An 18026-nucleotide genomic window follows, 5' to 3' on the forward strand; every position below is an offset into this window, starting at 1 on the left:
ATTGAATAATTGTAAAACAACGCCGGATGTCAACTCACCCCGGTATCGGGACGTGACATTTAAGTGGTATCAGAACCCTCCAGGTTCATAATCCGGCTGGGAAATTGCCATAGGAAATTTGACAAAGTCAGTTTTTGGCAAGACCCTAGCGATTTCCTACCAATGAACAATATTCACTATTCTTATCGTGACATCTGAAAATCGCAAAATTCTATTGTTGAAGCATCCAAAAATCACGTTTTGCCGTTTTTGGTAATAATCGTGAATATCATAACTCCTTGTTCTAAGCCTTTCCATTTGTTTTATTTCAGGAAATGGCTCCCCGTACTTGTGCTGAAATACCCAAACGTATGCGTGAACTCGCCCTTAGCGACCACGAAATTGTAATGGCACAACTTAAAGCGCAACTTTACGAGGAACAACAAAAATATCACGATAAATTGTTAGCCAAAGATTTGGTATACGAAAACTTGAAGAAGGAAAAACAAGAACTAGAAGATATCAAAGATCATCTTCAGGCTGACGTGCAAAGGTTTGTTTATTATCTTAACTCAGAAGAAAAACAGCACGAAATGACCAAGAACAAACTAGAGGCTTCCCAAACAATAGCCCTTGAAATGGATGGATTACGCCAACGAATGTTAGAGGAATCCCAAGCACTACAGTCTCAGATTCAACAAATGTTGCTAATGGAAACACAACGCCGTCAGCAAAATGAGGCAACCATTCAAGAACTGCAGAATTCGGTGCAGAATTTGACTATGCAAAATGAACAATTACAGAATCATGTTCATCATCTTGAGGATGCCATCATTATGGAATTGGAGCTGGAAGTAGAACCGGTAGAAGAACATATGGAAGATGAAGTACTAGGAGATGGAGAGGTTTTAGATGATTGAGTATTTAGTGTCGTGACTATTTGTAATAAGGATTGATAATCCATTTCCTTTCTTTTACTTCTTATCATTGCACTTCTGAAAACTGTGATTTGTATTGCTTTTTCTTTTCATTGGAATCAATAAAAAGTTTATTTGATCTATTTCTTGATTGATTTCATATTTGAGATAATCTTCAATATTTTTGTACATAATTATTCAAAGCTCTTAGAAATTCTCATGCGTGTGGGAAATGGCAGAGAGACCCCATCGTAGCAACCGCAACCTGCGATATGCCAATCGCAACAATGATTGCAACAACAATAACAACGAAGATACACTACCACCAGCAAGAGTTGGCCTTAGCAGAGAAGATTTAATGGCCATAGCAACAATTGTGGCAACAACCCTCCAAGGAATGAGCCATTTAAATACCGACACTAATCAGCCACCACCACCTCCACCACCGAATGGAATCAAACACCATTATGAATCTCTTCGGAGGAATCGAGTCCCAACGTTTGACGGCAACCCTGACCCAGAAGTTGGTCAAGGCTGGCTCAAGAATATTGAGACACAACTCCAATTTCTTGAAGTGCCAAATGAACTAAAAGTGACTGTGGTGACACCATTCCTAGAAGAAAAGGCGGCCAAATGGTGGGAGACAATCTCAGCAAATTCGAATTGTTAAGATCTATATATGTATATCCTTGTGTTATTGTGATCGATCGGCCCCCACTTGCTGAGTATTTCACAAAATACTCACCCTTACACCTCTCACTCCCAGATAAGAATGAAAAACAAGTTGAAGAAGAAGAGCAAATGCATTTCTGGGGATGGTAACAAGGTTTCAGTTGATCAAGACATACTTTAGAATTTGGCTATCTTTTATTTTTACGTTGTTCGCTTCCGCACTCGTTTGTTAAGTTGATTACGTTGTAAAGACAATGTATGTTTTATGAAAAAGACTGGTTTGGTTGTACACTGTACTAAGAGTCTTGTTGATTTACGATTGAATAATTGTAAAACAACGCCGGATGTCAACTCACCCCGGTATCGGGACGTGACAAAAGATCCCAGGGAGCCGAATCATCTGGATCAGCAGCACAGTGGAGTAGACGATCAGCAGCTGTTCATTCATTTCAGCCAGCACCATCTCAGTCACAGCAGAGGCCAGGAGGAAGCCAGACAGTTGGCCAGCCTCCTAGACAGCAGGCCAGAGTATTTTCTTTGACCGAGGAACAGGCTCAGGAAGCGTTAGATGATGATGTTGCAGGTAACTGATTTGTTTGATTATCCTGCATATGTATTGAGGGATACCGGTGCTTCACATACTTTTATTTCTGAAAAATTTGCATTGATGCATGCATTATCTGTTGAGTCCCTATTTACTGTAGTATTTGTTTCTTTTCCTTTGGGAAAAGATCTTGTATCAGCGATTTCTGTTAGATCTTGTATACTACAGTAGGATAAGAATGAGATCGAGTTAGATTGTGTGGTAGATGATATTGTACTGGTGTTCTCTGATTTTGGGAACTGCATTACTGATATTGATATGCTGATCAAGTACAGAGCTACCATAGATTAGTTCCAGAAGATGGTAAGAATCAGACCTAAGATGACCAAGAGATGAATATTGTACGATAAAGATTCTAGATTGTGAATTCCTTTGATATCCGTACTATCTATGATTTAATTATTGCAGAAAGGAGCAGAGTGACTCCTTAAGTATTCAGTTGATTTACTGAAGTTGAGTCTATCATTGGTTGTTTTACCAATGATATGAAAGTTATTAATGTTTTCCCCAGATAAGACTCTAGATCTGATTTCAGAGAGATTGATTTTAGCCTTGAGTTGATATTAGAAATTGTTGAAATGGTGAATCCTGATTGAGACTGATTGTGTTCGGGGATTTTTATATCTGAAAATGATATATCTGTTGATTTTAGCAGAGTTAAACCGTGATTAGTCAGCTAAAGTTGACATCAGTGTCAGACAGTTGCGGTTTATGAGTTTAGCATGTTTTGAATCTGATTGAATATTGATGTTATTCTGAATACGTGTTTGGGACAGATTGTAGACAATGGAGATTATATTGTACTGTCCGAACCAAAGCTGATTTTGAAACGTTAGCAGTTCAAAAATTTGATTAGAATGTTTAGAACTCAATATCGATAGTCAAAACAGAGTGTCGATCAGAATATCAGGTAAGTAATAATATATTGTATGTTAATAACTGATTTTTTTGTGCCCGATATTTCGAATGTGAAATGACATAGATTGTCAGAAAGGTGCAATACTTGATTCAGTAGGCATCCTGATAGCAGAAACTGTTTTGATAGAAACAGATGAGATTAGATATGGCAGAATTTGGACTGAAATATATGAATTACAGACAGATAAAGACAATAAGAAAACAAACTAAGAGATTGGTTAGATAATTTATCGGTTCCTGAATGGAAATGAGATTACATTTCCAAGGATATCGTAATGAAGCTACTACATTCCTCTCGGAATTGGGTATTGATTGAGTTAGAAATGACAGACTGACCTAGTCTGTGAGTGCTAAACCGTACATGAAGATGTACAAATATGATATACTACTTATATTCTGTCAGAAAAGTGATTAGATTACACGGAGTGCTGAGAGTTGAGTATATTAGACCGTGATTTTGATTGATTTTGCACGTTGGACAGAATGTACCGTAAGAGTTAGATACTAGATTATATCTGAATACTGAATAGTATTCACTACCTGATGGACAGTCAGAGTGGATTATCCAGATTTCGGAGAATACGCTGAAAGCTGTAATGCTTGATTTTAACACTGAATGGCAGGATTCATTGCCATTTTGTGAGTTTTCGTACAATAACAACTATCAAACGAGTATTGAGATAACTCCTTTCGAAGCGTTGTACGGAAAGATATATGGATTCTCTCTTTATTGAAATCATATCTCTGGGGTTCTTGAGATTGGATTTGAAATGATCAGAGATATGACTGAAAAGATGAAGCTAATTCAGAAGAAAATGAAAACAGCTCATAATAAACAGACTGAATATGCCAACGTCGGACGATGACTGTTGGTATTTGAGACCAAAGATCGAACATATCTTAATTGAGATAAACAGACTTAATAACAGCTGATGGTGTTGAGCTGTTACGAACTGTTAGTTGGGTATATACAGATGTTGTATAACCAGTATTGCGAGATTGACTTTATCAGAGCTATTTTTAGAAATAGAATTTAATATGAGATTGGAATTTCAGAATAGATTCATTGAGATGAGTTTCTGATTTAAACTCTGTATACATTTCTTCTGATATATCTGAATTGATTACTTGCGAGTTCGAGGACGAACTCAGATCTTAGAGGGGGAGAAATGTAATTCCCGAGATTTAATATCGTATTAAATTACGATTATTGATTGTTAATCGAGACGATTATGAAAGGGCTAACTGAAACACGAATTGAAAGTGTGCATGTGAAATTGTTGGTGCGAGAGCCGAAGGTCTCGCGCATATGCGCGAAGAGTAGGCGCGCATATGCGCGAGCTGTGCAGAAACCAAGGTGCCAAAGTCGAACTTTGCGCGCACATGCGCAACGTAAAGCACGCACATGCGCGATAAGTCCAGTGAGGTTGGCGCATATGCTCCGAATGAGGCGCGCATATGCGCGAAGGTAGTTGGGCACGAGACAGTAGGTCTCGCGCATATGCGCAGAGATGGGGAGCGCATATGCGCGAGCTGCCGAGAAGTCAAGCAACGAGACCAGTAGGTCTCGCGCATATGCGCCGAGAATGTCGCGCATATGCGCGAGACGTGTAATAGGCGGAATGAGCCACTCGTCCTCTTGCATGTACGTGTATGTATACATATATATATATATATATATATATATATATATATATATACATTGAATTGTTCAGAAGCAAGAATCAGAACGAGAGGAAATCGAGAAAAGGGCCGAGGAAGGTTGTGAAAATCCTTACGCCTTTTATGAGAAATCCGCCCGTCCGATTTTGAATCCGATTTCGGTATTGAGTTCCTATCGACGTAGGCTACAACTGGACGTTAGTTTTTCTACGTTTTAACATGTTTGGACATTATGGTATTGTCAGAATCTGATATGATTCATATATGATGTTCTTGTCATGTTAGACATCGTATAATCGAAACCGGACTGAGGAAAAGATACCATATGAAATTGTTATGATTTTTAGAGTTGAGTTGATTGAGAATTGATATCAGGATTGAAGTATTATCGAGTATGAGGTGTTGGGATTGATATATGAGTGATATGGTAGTGCTGGATATATTGAAATTATGGCGTTATGTTGTTGAAACAGAATTTGATTGAATTCTGATTATACTCAGTATTGATTGAGTGGTGTATTGATACCGTACCCTCGATATTGTTATTGTCAGATTGAGTATTGACAAGCTTTGAGTTCGAGACTTCGACAGAGCCAGAATATCAGGAAGAAAGGTATAAATTAATGTTGAGTTGGGATTGCACAACTCGAGTGAGGTTTGACTCGAGTTTCCCTAAATCACATACTTAGTTTATTACATTGATATTTGTAATTGATGAGATTAATATTTGTTGTCTATTGATTTATAGCCACTGCATGTATTGACTACTGAGTTGTTTAGTTATTGGCTGATTCGCCTAGTCACCGGCTGATTCGTCTGGTTATTGGCTGATTCGCCTAGTCACCGGCTGATTCGTCTGGTTATTGGCTAATTCGTCTAGTTATTGACTGATTCGTCTAAACTTTGGCTGATTCGCTTAATTACTGGCTGATTCGTCTAGTTATTGGCTGATTCGCATAATTCTTGACTGATTCGTCAATTCTGCGGCTGTTTCGCCCAGACACTGGATACATTAATTATATCGATGTCGTTTAGGGATTGATTCATTCCTATCGACTGAGATTCGGTATATTTATCATTATCCAGACATCGGGATCCCTAGGTTAGAGTTGAGTCGAGTCTGAGACGACGCGTTATTTGAGTCGAGTCTGAGTCTGAGTGTGATTCATTGCTTGATAGTGATTGATGTTTCTGATTTGATACATGTTATGAATATTTATTATATGCTTTTATAAACTTTTTTATATGATAGCATGTATACATTGTTTATACTGGGATTTATTCTCACCGGAGTTATCCGGCTGTTGTCTTGTTTTGTATGTGTGCATGACGACAGGTGGGGCTGGATCAGGGTCAAGAAGAGGATGAGAGGAGACAGTTAGCGTGGAGATCCGGACTTAGGAATATATCTGTTATATCACCTGAGATGTAGTGAAGAAACAGTAGATATTATGATTTACGTTTGTACAGAACTTGTACTTAGATCTGATATTGATCTTGTAAATGAGATAGGACTTATTTCATATGCTGCGTACTCTTGTATTTAAAAAAAAAAAAATTAGAACCTGTTTATCTTAATTGACTAATTATTCCCATAAAGTGATTAAGAATTGAATTAAGTTCGGGTCCCCACAATCAAAGCTGAACAACTTGAAAATTTTTCAAGTTTATCAGATGATGAAATGCAAATTAATAAAATGCGTAAAGTGTCAATTGTAAAACCTTTTTATAAAAAGGCAAGACCAATTGATCTTCAAATAGAAGAAAAGAAAGATTACGTTCAGTTTAATGGAGAAGCCATTGCTGAATGAAATATAGATGGAAAATCTGAATATCAGATAAAAATGTTATTAAACAAATGTTAACATACTCTTCTGTCGCAAAAATAAAAGGTAATAATGATAGGCAAATTGCTCAAGCTATTATTACTGGTTTTACTAGCCAACTTCAAGGTTGGTGGGATTTTTATCTTTCAATAGATGCAAAAATAATATTCTTAACTCCTCTATAATTGATCTTAATGGTAGAGAAGAGTCAGATGCAGTTAATACACTTATTTATACTATTATATGTAATTTTATTGGAGCTAATGAGCTTCAATTAGATCGATCTCAGGAACAATTAATGAACTTGAGATGTCCAACACTATCTGAATTCAAATGGTATAAAGATGTTTTTGTGACGAAATTTTTAACCAGAAATGATTGCAATGCAAATTTTTGGAAAGAAAAGTTTATTTCTGGACTTCCAGTTCTTTTCGCTGAAAGAGATAAAAACAGATTAAAATCTAAATCTCCAACAAACTCTATAGATTGGAGTTTACTTATGGAGATTTATCTGCAGAAATAACTGCAGAAGGAATAACTCTTTTCATTGATATCAAGTTAAAAAGACAACTTGATACGCAAAAGGAAGAAAATCAAAATATTATCGGTGATTTTTGTGAACAAATTGGTTTTCAGCCAATACAATATCTTAAAAGGGATAAGAAAAGAAAAAGATTTCTTTTTAAAAAGAAAAAACATTATATAAAAGATAAAAATAAATTTAGAAACTATTTTAAGAAAAGATCTAAACACTATAAAAAATAATTATCCAAATAAAGTTCTAGCATGCTGGAAATGTGGAAAAATTGGACATAAAGCTAATAAGTGTTATGTCAAGAAAAAGATTAATAATCTTAATATAAATAATGATTTAAAATAATCATTAATAAATATTCTTCTTAATAAAAAAAAATCTAAAGCCCAAAGATTTCTATATTAACATTATTGATGAAAAAATATTTGAATACTCTAATAGTAGTTCAGATAATGATTCTGAAATATCAGAAAATAAAATCCGTGATCCAGATTGTGATTGTGACACATATCTCATAAATGTTATGGGATTATAAATAAATGTTATATCAAATGAAAAAACTTTCATTTTAGATCTTATAGATCAAATAAAAGACCCTATAAAAAAAGAAAAACTATAGAACATTATCTAAATATGGCAAATCATAAGCCTACTAAACTTGTACAGAATACGGTACAAGAAAATGAATTATATTTTTATAATAAAATACTAGGAAAAGCAAAACAAAAGGAAAGAGAACCCACTATCTCCAAATTAAAAAGAGAAATAGATCAGATAAAATCTGAAATAAAATATTTAAAAGAAAAAGTAAATACTCTTTGTATTAATAACAATCATAGTTGGGATAAAGATTCCACTTCTGATGAAGAAGAAGATGAAAGTATTTTACCTCAAGACAATAATGAAATAAATCAATAAAATTGATCAAGTTATTTCTCAAAAGTGGTACTCAAAAGTAACACTTATTGTTAATAAAAAAATTTAAAATTACTATTGAAGCACTTTTAGATACAGGAGCTTATGTAAATTGCATCAGTGAAGGAATTGTTCCTTATAAATATTATAAAAAGCCTACTCAATTTATAACAGATGCTAATAAGCAATCTCTTATAGTTAATTATAAATTGTCTGATGTGGCAATATGTAATTCTGGAGTTTGTATTAATACTACATTCATTCTTATTAAAAATATTTCTACTCATGTTATATTAGGAACACTTTATTTCCAAATGTTATTTTCAAAATTAATGAAAAAGGATTATATATCAATATTAAAGGAAATGATTATTTTTTCCTTTCACAGTATCAAAATCTATTAATATTTTAAAAAAAATAGTAACTAATAAAGAAAATTTTGTTACTTCATTAAAAGATGAAATTATTTTTAAAAATATTAAAGAAAAAATAAATTCTGAGAAAATTCAAGAAAAAATAAAAAATTATTTCAGAAATTATATTCAAAAAAATATGTGCAGATGTTCCTAATGCCTTTTGGAATAGGAAAAAAACATCAACTAAGTTTACCTTATATAGACAATTTTACTAAAGATAAAATTCCTACAAAAGCAAGGCTTATTGTTATGGGGCCTAGATTTTTAAACTATTGTAAAGAAGAAATTGATAGTCTTCTTAAAAAAAATTGATCAGACCAAGTAATAGTCCATAGAGTTGTCCAGCATTTTATGTAGAAAATGCCACCGAGATAGAAAGAGGAGCTCCTAGACTTGTTATTAATTATAAACCGCTTAATAAAGCATTAAAATGGATAACACCCATTACCAAATAAAAGATATCTATTAAATAGATTATTTAAAGGAAAATTATTTTATTCTTTTGATTTAAAATCAGGGTTTTATCAAATTCTTCTAAAAGAAGAAGATAAATATAAAACAACTTTTACTGTACCATTTGGACATTACGAATGGAATGTAATGTCATTTGGATTAAAAAATGCTCCAATGTAATTTCAAAATATAATGAATGAAATTTATAATTTATATATAGATTATATTATATTCTATATAGATGATGTCCTTTTTTATTCTGATAATATTGATCAGCATTTTAAACATCTTAATATATTATGCAAGCCACTAAAAAAGCTGGTTTAACAGTAAATCAGAAAAAAGGTAAAACTTTTCAAACTAAGATAAAATTCTTAGGACATTAAATTGAAAATGGGATAATGATTCCTATTGAAAGAGAATTTAGTTTTTCTGACAAATTTCCTGATAAAATCATTGATATAAATCAGTTACAAAGATTTCTTTGTAGTCTTAATTATATAGGAGATTTTTATAAACATCTCGCTCAAGACTGTAAATTATTGTTTCAAAGGTTAAAGAAAAACCCTCAACCATGGACTAATAGTCATACTTTAGCAATACAAAAAAAAGAAAGAGTTAAAGAACTCCTTTGTTTATCTATTGCTAATCCAGAAGCATTTAAAATTTTCGAGACAGACGTCTCTGATATTGGATACGGAGGAATACTTAAACAAAAATAGATAATAAATCTAGAGAAATTCTTATCAGATTCACCTCTGGAACTTGGAATAATACACAAAAGAATTTTTCTACAATATAGAAAGAAATTATTTCAATTGTTAAATGTATTAAAAATTTGAAAGTGATCTTTTAAATAAAAAGTTTTTATTGAGAGTTGAATGCAAATCTGCTAGAGATATTCTTCTAAAAGATGTTAAAATAATAGCATCTAAACAAATATTTGCTAGTTGACAAGCTATATTAACCTGTTTTGACTTTGATATTGAACACATATCTAGAAAATCTAATTCTTTATCAGATTTTCTAACCAAAGAATTTTTGCAGGGATCAACCTTAGAAGACAGTTCTAAGGAGACCAGCAACAGGAAAAAAGCCAATGAATAAACTAACTTTTAAAAAAGACACAAATATTCCTCAATCTAATATAAATACTAAAGAGGAAAAATTTGATCCTATTAAAGAATTTGGAGAGGATCTTACTGTATATGATATTCATTATTATAATAATGCAATATTTGTATTTAAAGGATCTAAGGAAGAATTAAAATATCCTCACTTATTTCAGGATATCTTAATTGCTGTCTTGTAGATAAAGACTTAAAAGGTCTATCACCTATCCATATAACTCAAAGTTATTTGATTAAAGATCTACAATCCATATTGGGAAAAAAAAACTAGAGACTATTTTGAAACAATTTTAGTTGAAACTGGTTGAAATTCAACATATGGATCGCAATCGCGATTTGCCTTTTCTAAAATGATTATTAAGAAAATTATTCCAGCAGCTAACTGGGGATTACCTCTCGAATTGAACACTTTTCAGGCAATGCTGAATATGTTCAATTATCATGATTATATCATGGCCTGGGATACTATTCTTATATACGAGAATTCCCAACGAAAACATTCTTGGTGGATAAAATTCCAACTTGATGATATTCATCAGTTTATAACAACTTGGTTTAAAACCTTCTTTTTTTCATGGGGGGTAATGCCATCTATTCTTCCTCGAAATGTTAAAAATATATAGACCAACTTTCAACAGGCCAATTCACAATTTGATGGATTAACAGCTATGATCCAATTTGCTATCAATTATAATATTCCTTGGATAATCAGATGGGAATATGGGTTACAAGACCAAGCCAAAGAAAAACTGGAAATAAAATTTACTCCTACTATCTTGGTCAGGAAAATTTTATAAAATGGTGGGGAAAAGAAGACATTTTTGCTGAGGGAAAAGCTTTTGATTGGCAAAGAGTTATTGCCCTTGGACCAGCCAGAGAAACCATGAGAAATCTAAATACAGATACTCCTACTCAGGCTACACTGCTTAAAAAATTATTCCAACATTTGGACAAAGACACTATTACTTTCATGTTTACTGAAGTATTTGGTGAAAAATCTAATTTATCTACTCAAGCATCAACTTCTTCAAAAGGAAAAGAAAAAATTGAAGAAGATACTCCAATGACAGATCAAGATGATCAAGAGCAGGATGCTCAAGACCCTTATGACGAAGACGATATTTTTGCATTATTAAATGCATACATTAATAGAAAAATCGGATTTTACTTCGGTAGGCTTTATTTCGACAATAATAAATTACGAAGTAATACATTACCAATAACTTCAGTAATAACACAAGCGAAGTAAAATAAATATATTTTACTACGGATGTTTAAAAACACGGGCCTCACTATATTTTTTTAATATATTTTACTTCGGCATATCAATGTTGATGAAGTAAAAAATAAGAAAAATAAGTTCATGCTGAAGTAATAAGATGAACCGCGCAGATTAACAAAGGAAAATAAACTATACTGAACATTTAGCAACCGTTGTTAACGTCGCTGATTTAAAAACCGTCGCCGATTTACTTAGCTAAAAAAATTTCGCTATTAGCGACGGTTTCTAAAAAGCCGTCGCTATTCGTTTTTAACCGTCGCTGATTTAAGTTTCAACCGTCGCCGACTTAGCCATGGTTTTTTAATCATTCGTCGCTAGCGACGGGATATCAAAGGCAGTCGCTATTGGCGACGGCTTTTTAGAAACCGTTGCGGATTCAAAATTAACTTATAAAAGAGCTGAAGCCGTTAGGTGTGGGTTAGTGCTCTTCTTCATTCTCCCTCGCCTGAATTCATCTCTCTCAAAGTTCTCCCTCCTCTTTTCAGCTTTCTTTTTTCACACTAAAATAGAGAGAGCAAGAGGAAAAGAGTTTCGAAAAAGTCGGCGTAATGGCAATGGGAGCTTCGGAAAAATGGCTGCGGCCTCTGTTTTCTTTGCTGCTGCTCGTGCTTTTCGTCGGAGCAATGGCAAGAGTTCACAAAAACGAAACCCGAAGTTTCAGGTTTTTCTTTAGTCCTATATGACTCCTTTTCCCTGAAGAATCTGCTAGAAACGATGTAGGTCATATTTGCAGAGATTGTTTCCTTTGCAGAAATTTATTTGATTCTATTTAATAAGCCCTTTTATGATTAAAATCCAATTTTGGTTTGCTTTTGAATAAGAATTAATGTAGGCACATTCGAATCTTAATTTAAAGAATCAAAATTGTGATGCTATGAGTAGGCCCTTTTCTAGCCGGGGAAAATAATTTTTTGGGTCATTAATTTTTTTTATCGAGTTTTGGTTCAATAAATTTTTTAAGTTTATTTTTGATTCAATAACTTGGATATTTTTTGTTTTCAGTCATGTTTCATTGAAGTATTAACGTTACCCTGCAAAATACTAGTGTGATATCCGAAAATAACATACTTGTCTTCTTCCCCTTGTAAGTGTGTACCACGATATCACTCCCTGGATCATTGATATTTGTAGGGAATTCTGTATTAATAGGTATCCTTTTTAGGTGAAGAACTGGGAGACAAACTTGGTGTTATAATCTTGTATCAACTGTTCTAATTGATTTGATGAAGATACTTTTTTGTAGCAGAAGTACCTTCTTACTTGTTTGTCTCAGCTTCATTTTGCTTTTTCCTATGTTAATGGTTATATTATCAATGTCATTGGGGTTGGATATTTATGTTTTACTAGTAAATATGACGTGAGATACAGTTTTTAGGTCAACATAGTTGGTTTCATATTTTTTATGTCAGATGAACATTCTTCTAGTGTATTTCTTTGTATTTTGATGATGAAAATAGAGTTTCTCATATGTTACATTGTTTTCGTCAAAAAAATAATTGAACATAATGACAATAAAAAAATATAACACAAGTATAATATTAGTTGTTACGTTTATGATGTTTTTGATATTTAAATTTCAAAACAAAAATTTAAGGTTTTTAAGAAGAAAAAATAGATAAGATAGCTGACATATGAGAGCAACACACAGAAGATTCTTTTTAAAAATTTAAAAAATAACAAGACATAACATAGTTCGAATAAATCCGAATAAATTATTACCAGCTCATGTAAAAATAAACTAAAACAATCAAATCTAATAACAAAATATGTTCTTTTATTTCTAACATTTTAAAGTTGCATTTGACAACATGGTGAGTTGGTAGAGAAAGAGAACTAGCTACCAGACGGTCCTACCATTACTAAAAGTCTTTTGTATGAATTATTGATATGATTGTATCCTTATCGGTTTGTATGAACGTGTCAAGTTTTTATTAGTATGAGTACCGTAGATAATGGTTGTACTGTTTAATATTGTATTTTTTTAAGAAGTGGATGTTTTTGTGCTCCACACATCGAAAAAACTACTCCTTCTCTCTGAATATGAACAATCTCTCCAGAGTTCTAATTTCATTCTTCTGCATTCAAAATTATGTAAGTATATGTCTGATGAATTTTATGAATTTCATTACATATATGATCCATTGTTTGATTATATCATACCTTCTGTCAATAATCTTGTAAAATTAAAAAAGAAGATTAAATTAACGAAAACTTGAATTAAAGTTCTTCAAAATCAATTAAAATATCCAGAGATCAATCCTGTTTATAAACAGTGGTTTTTACCTATCCAAATTTGGAAAGATCTAAACTCGCCTTAAAGGCCTTCGAGAAACAAAGGGTTTGAAGACTTAATTTTCCTGAATACAGGTGGTTGTTGTATTTAAGCCTTAAAGGTTTTGTGTTGTAATATATAAGTTCAAATATATAAAATCTCAATTCTAAAACTAGAAAACATAATCTAAAATTCATTTCATCTTCTTCATCCAAATAGAGACCATCTTCTTAATTTGAAATTGCATAGTGCTCGGCATCATTCTCTTCTTCACTTTCTTCATCAAAGTCGAATTCATTCTCTTCATCTACACGATTAAATGTAGTAGATGTTCCTATTGGCGTTTTCCATCTAGACTTAGATGTGGCAGCTTTCGAGCTTCCTGTAGGTGTAAATGTGTAGATGTTCCTATTTACCGATAACGACGTGATGTAAGTCTGGCGACCGACAGCCTAATGTCCGGCGAGCCACAAGCAACAAAAGAGGAAAAATAGTGGAGAATGGTAGGGTTTACATAAGGGTTGATTGGGAGAAATGGAGAAGATTGAATTAGAAGAGGATAAGAAGAGTTGATTTCATATATTATTGGATCTAAAAATTATGCAAATTGTACCTAAAAAAATGTGCATTATTTAGAAAAAATGTCCTACAACTTTTATTTTACAGCGACGTTATCGACGCTATCGCCTAAAATGCTATCGCGTTGATAGCGATGATAGCGCTCTTAGTGCGGGTAGCGCCCCGTATCCACGGGGCTTCGCTTTGCTTCGCCTCCCTACGGGCAATAGCGAGTGCTATGCTCGCTATTGACGACTATGGTCAGAGACAAGTCTTTTGCACACATCCTCCAGCTGTAGATGAATTTTTCACATTATTTCTAAAGATGTTTTATGGGAAAAAAATCGGAAGGAGTCTTATTCACAAAAAATTATATGTAAGTGAGGCGCATGAGGAAAAACAAAAGACTTGTCTTTAAAATTAAGATACAATATTTTATCTTAGCATTACATATGTCACCACATGAACCGAAAACAGAACAAAATTGCAACCAGTGACACATCCAACTCGATAGGAGGTGACAACAACGAAAAAGAAACTATAAATCAATTTAACGTAAAAACAGGCTCAAGTTCTTTCTTCATAGGAGGTGACAATAATGTAAAAAGAGATACAAATAAATTTAATGAAACGAACTCACGTTCCCTCTTCAATATTCAGCCTTCTGTAAAAACTGACAACAAACATCCCAACCAGACGTCCGTTGGTTGAACCAATCATTATGCCAGGAACAAACTGACCAGCTGCAACAGCAGTACCAAAAGTGACTACTGCTAGGCTATAAAACATAACCTGAATAAAAAATCACAACAGAACAGTCTCATGAAAAAGGGCATAACACAATAAATAATGGTTCGTGTTGCATAGAGACTGGACAAATTAATAGTTAAGTTCCAAAAGTTTCTCTGCCAGATCAAACTTTCTATTGAATTCCACGCTGTTTGTGCCTAACTTTAATTTATCCTTGAATAGAATCAGCATATAGCAATATAAATGGAATATCGCACCAAGTATTCAAGGACAAACAAACAATAATATGAGATATTAATTAAATACCAAAAATGTCAGCAGGCTCTGCGCGCTATATTCATGATGTTAGAGTAGATGCCCTACAAGTCAACTGTTGACTAGGGATTTTATTGACTCAAGTGTAATAAACAATCTTTATTTTAATATAATTCATTATTTCATGGTTTGTTATTTCTTTATCTGTATACCCATGTTATCAAACATAGATAAAGACCTTGATTATACTTTAATACAAATGAATCGTAATTCGATGTTGAAACTCGTTTGTAAATACTGTATGATCTAAATTCGTTCCTAGTCGATTCAGCCGCCTAAAACATGGATAAAGGTCGCTTGAGCTCGAGACTAGCATCTGTGATGTTGTGTACTGCGTTTCTTAGTAAGGGCATAGAGATGTCCAAACATGCAGATGGGTAGTCATATGATGATTATACCGAACAACCCTCCCTCGGACTTTCCAGTGGTTATCATTCATCGAGAGGATAAGTCCGTGGTTATGATTGTACACCATTAGTCCTTACGACCCGGGACAACACTGAGGCTCTATATGCTAGGGCTGTGCTTTGACTCGTTTACCGGCTCCAGGAGAGTCATCAGGTGGCGAGGTTGGGCACAGTTGCGACACATATAGGAGCCAGTGCATTGTAGTCGGGGATTCACCGCTCACCTACGGGTGTGGATATCCTATGTGATATAATGAAATAATAGTGCATGGAATCTCTGGCCAGAGTACGAGATGTGAGTTGGAGAAGGAGTTCTCCAAATAGTACACGCGATGCCACTATTATAGTTATCACATAGTTATCGAATTAATATGCAACCCTCGATGAACCAATGGTTGCAGATTTGATCGGGATATATGAGATGAAGGGACTGTACTGTACGTTAATCATAATCGACTGGTTCTTGCAGGCACTATCAGTGATACCTAGGGGATCATGGGGCGATGCTACTAGACGCTCTTACCATGATCCGATGGGTGCAATCAGAAATGAGTTCTGACATTCTTGATCAAGGTGTTGATGAAAAGAATGGGGCTAACTAGGGTAAGCCCGAATAAAGGATTATGTCCTGAATCACAAAGAGTTGTGAACCCACGGCTAGCTGTATCCCTGAACCATTGAGGGTCACACAAGTACTGGATTGTTTGTTCCCGTTGAGACAATAAATTCAAAAGTTGAATTTATATTATATAGTAAATTCAAGGAGTTGAATTTATGATAATTAAATTTTGAGAGAATAAATTCAAGTAGTTGAATTTATAAAATTTAAGAATTTAATTTATTAAACTCAAATGTTGGGTTTATTAAATATTAAATTTTGGAGGTGATAAAAATTCAAAGAGTTGAATTTATAATTTAAATAATAAATTCAAATGTTGAATTTATAATTTATTTAATTTATTAAGCTCAAAAGTTGAGTTAATTAATTAATAAATTAAATATGGTGGATAATATGTTTAATGGACTTGTAGGGGTACAAGTCCAACATATTAAATAATTAAAGTTTTAATGAACTTTGATTAAAATTAATTAAACTAGTTGGACTAGTCCAATTAATTAAATCAAGCCCGTTAATGTTAATTAAGTAATTAGGGTTTAATTTAAATATAAATAACAAACTAAACCTAGCCACCCCCCACTACAATTCTCGTGAGCCTCCACTCAATCAACACAAGAAATCGGCCACTTGTTTTGGAAAAGAAAAATTGTGCCGTCTCTCAATTATTTTCTCTCCTACACAAAAATCTTCCATATTTTCTAGTGCAAATTGGAAGAGGAACATACTATCTAGTCGTGGACTTGATAGGAGGATTTCATCGAAGAAAGTTCGTGGGAATCAACAAGAGCTAATCCGTTTATACCGGATTAGTTGGAGTCCAGTGATTTATTCACAAAAGGTATAATTTTCTAAACATCCTATGTATGTTTTGTTAAATCATATGTGCGTCCAAAGCATAATTATTTTGTTTTTCAAAATAAAATAAAAATTTTAAAACTTCCGCTGCGTTTAGGCGTGTAGAAAACCAGATCCAACAGTGGTATCAGAGCCAGGTTTTCTGAATCGTATGATTTAAATTGTATTGAATAATTTGTTTCTAACCACACAAGAAAATTTTCAGAAAAATCGATGCACCATAAAATTATTTTTCGGAAAATAAAAAAAAAATTATTTATTTCGCGATCTGCCCGGAATTGTTCCGGGCAGACCGCGCGCAGGGCTGCGCGCGCAGCGGCCTGCGCGGAGCGGCGCAGCGTGCGGAACGTCCGCACGCTGTGCGCCGCCCTGCGCGGCAACGCGGCAGCGTTGCGCGCTTGCGCGCACAGGTGGCTGCCACTGCCCGAATCGTTCGGGCAGCGGGCGGGCAGCGAGGGCGACTGCCCGGGATCGTCTCGGGAAGCGTTCTGATTGGTGGGCTTGAATTGTTTGGGCTCATGGTGCAATTTTCTGATTTTTCAAAATTTTGGGTAAAATTGATATTTTTGAAAATTGGTTCAATTTTTATTTTGGAAAATTAATTTTTGAAAAATTTATAATTTTCTTGTAAAATAAATAATTAGAATATGATTTTAATTATTTATGGTAAAAATGAGTTTTTACAAGAAATCAATTATTATTGATTTAATTATAAATTAAATAAAGAGTTTATTTAATTTATTAAATTCTTTAATAATTGTGGTGGTTAGTGATAAAATTATTAGATATATGATTTATCAATGAATTAAATTGTTTAATTTAATTGATGTTAATATTTGATATTAAATGCATGAAGGATGATCGAGAGCCTTGACCAATGTGTTAGGTGTATGTTAGGATATTTTACTGTTTTATTCATTTTGTTAATATTTGATATTATT

General features: G+C 33.6%; 1 protein-coding gene across 4 annotated transcripts in view; it reads right to left on the minus strand.

Moving 5' to 3' along the window:
• LOC140833166 (chloride channel protein CLC-d-like) overlaps positions 1 to 18026 on the minus strand; it is a 127227-nt gene that overhangs the window by 76734 nt on the left and 32467 nt on the right. For 2 of the 4 annotated variants that reach the window (XM_073197635.1, XM_073197634.1), the window contains one exon: positions 14780 to 14906. The gene's annotated coding sequence lies outside the window, so the exon portion shown is untranslated. Of the gene's footprint in view, positions 1 to 14779; positions 14932 to 15195; positions 16409 to 18026 lie in introns of those variants that run through there. The other 2 variants (XM_073197637.1, XM_073197636.1) reach the window with 2 other exon arrangements.

Source organism: Primulina eburnea, chromosome 5, assembly GCF_022965805.1.
Source record: "Primulina eburnea isolate SZY01 chromosome 5, ASM2296580v1, whole genome shotgun sequence".
Taxonomy (NCBI): Eukaryota; Viridiplantae; Streptophyta; class Magnoliopsida; order Lamiales; family Gesneriaceae; genus Primulina; species Primulina eburnea.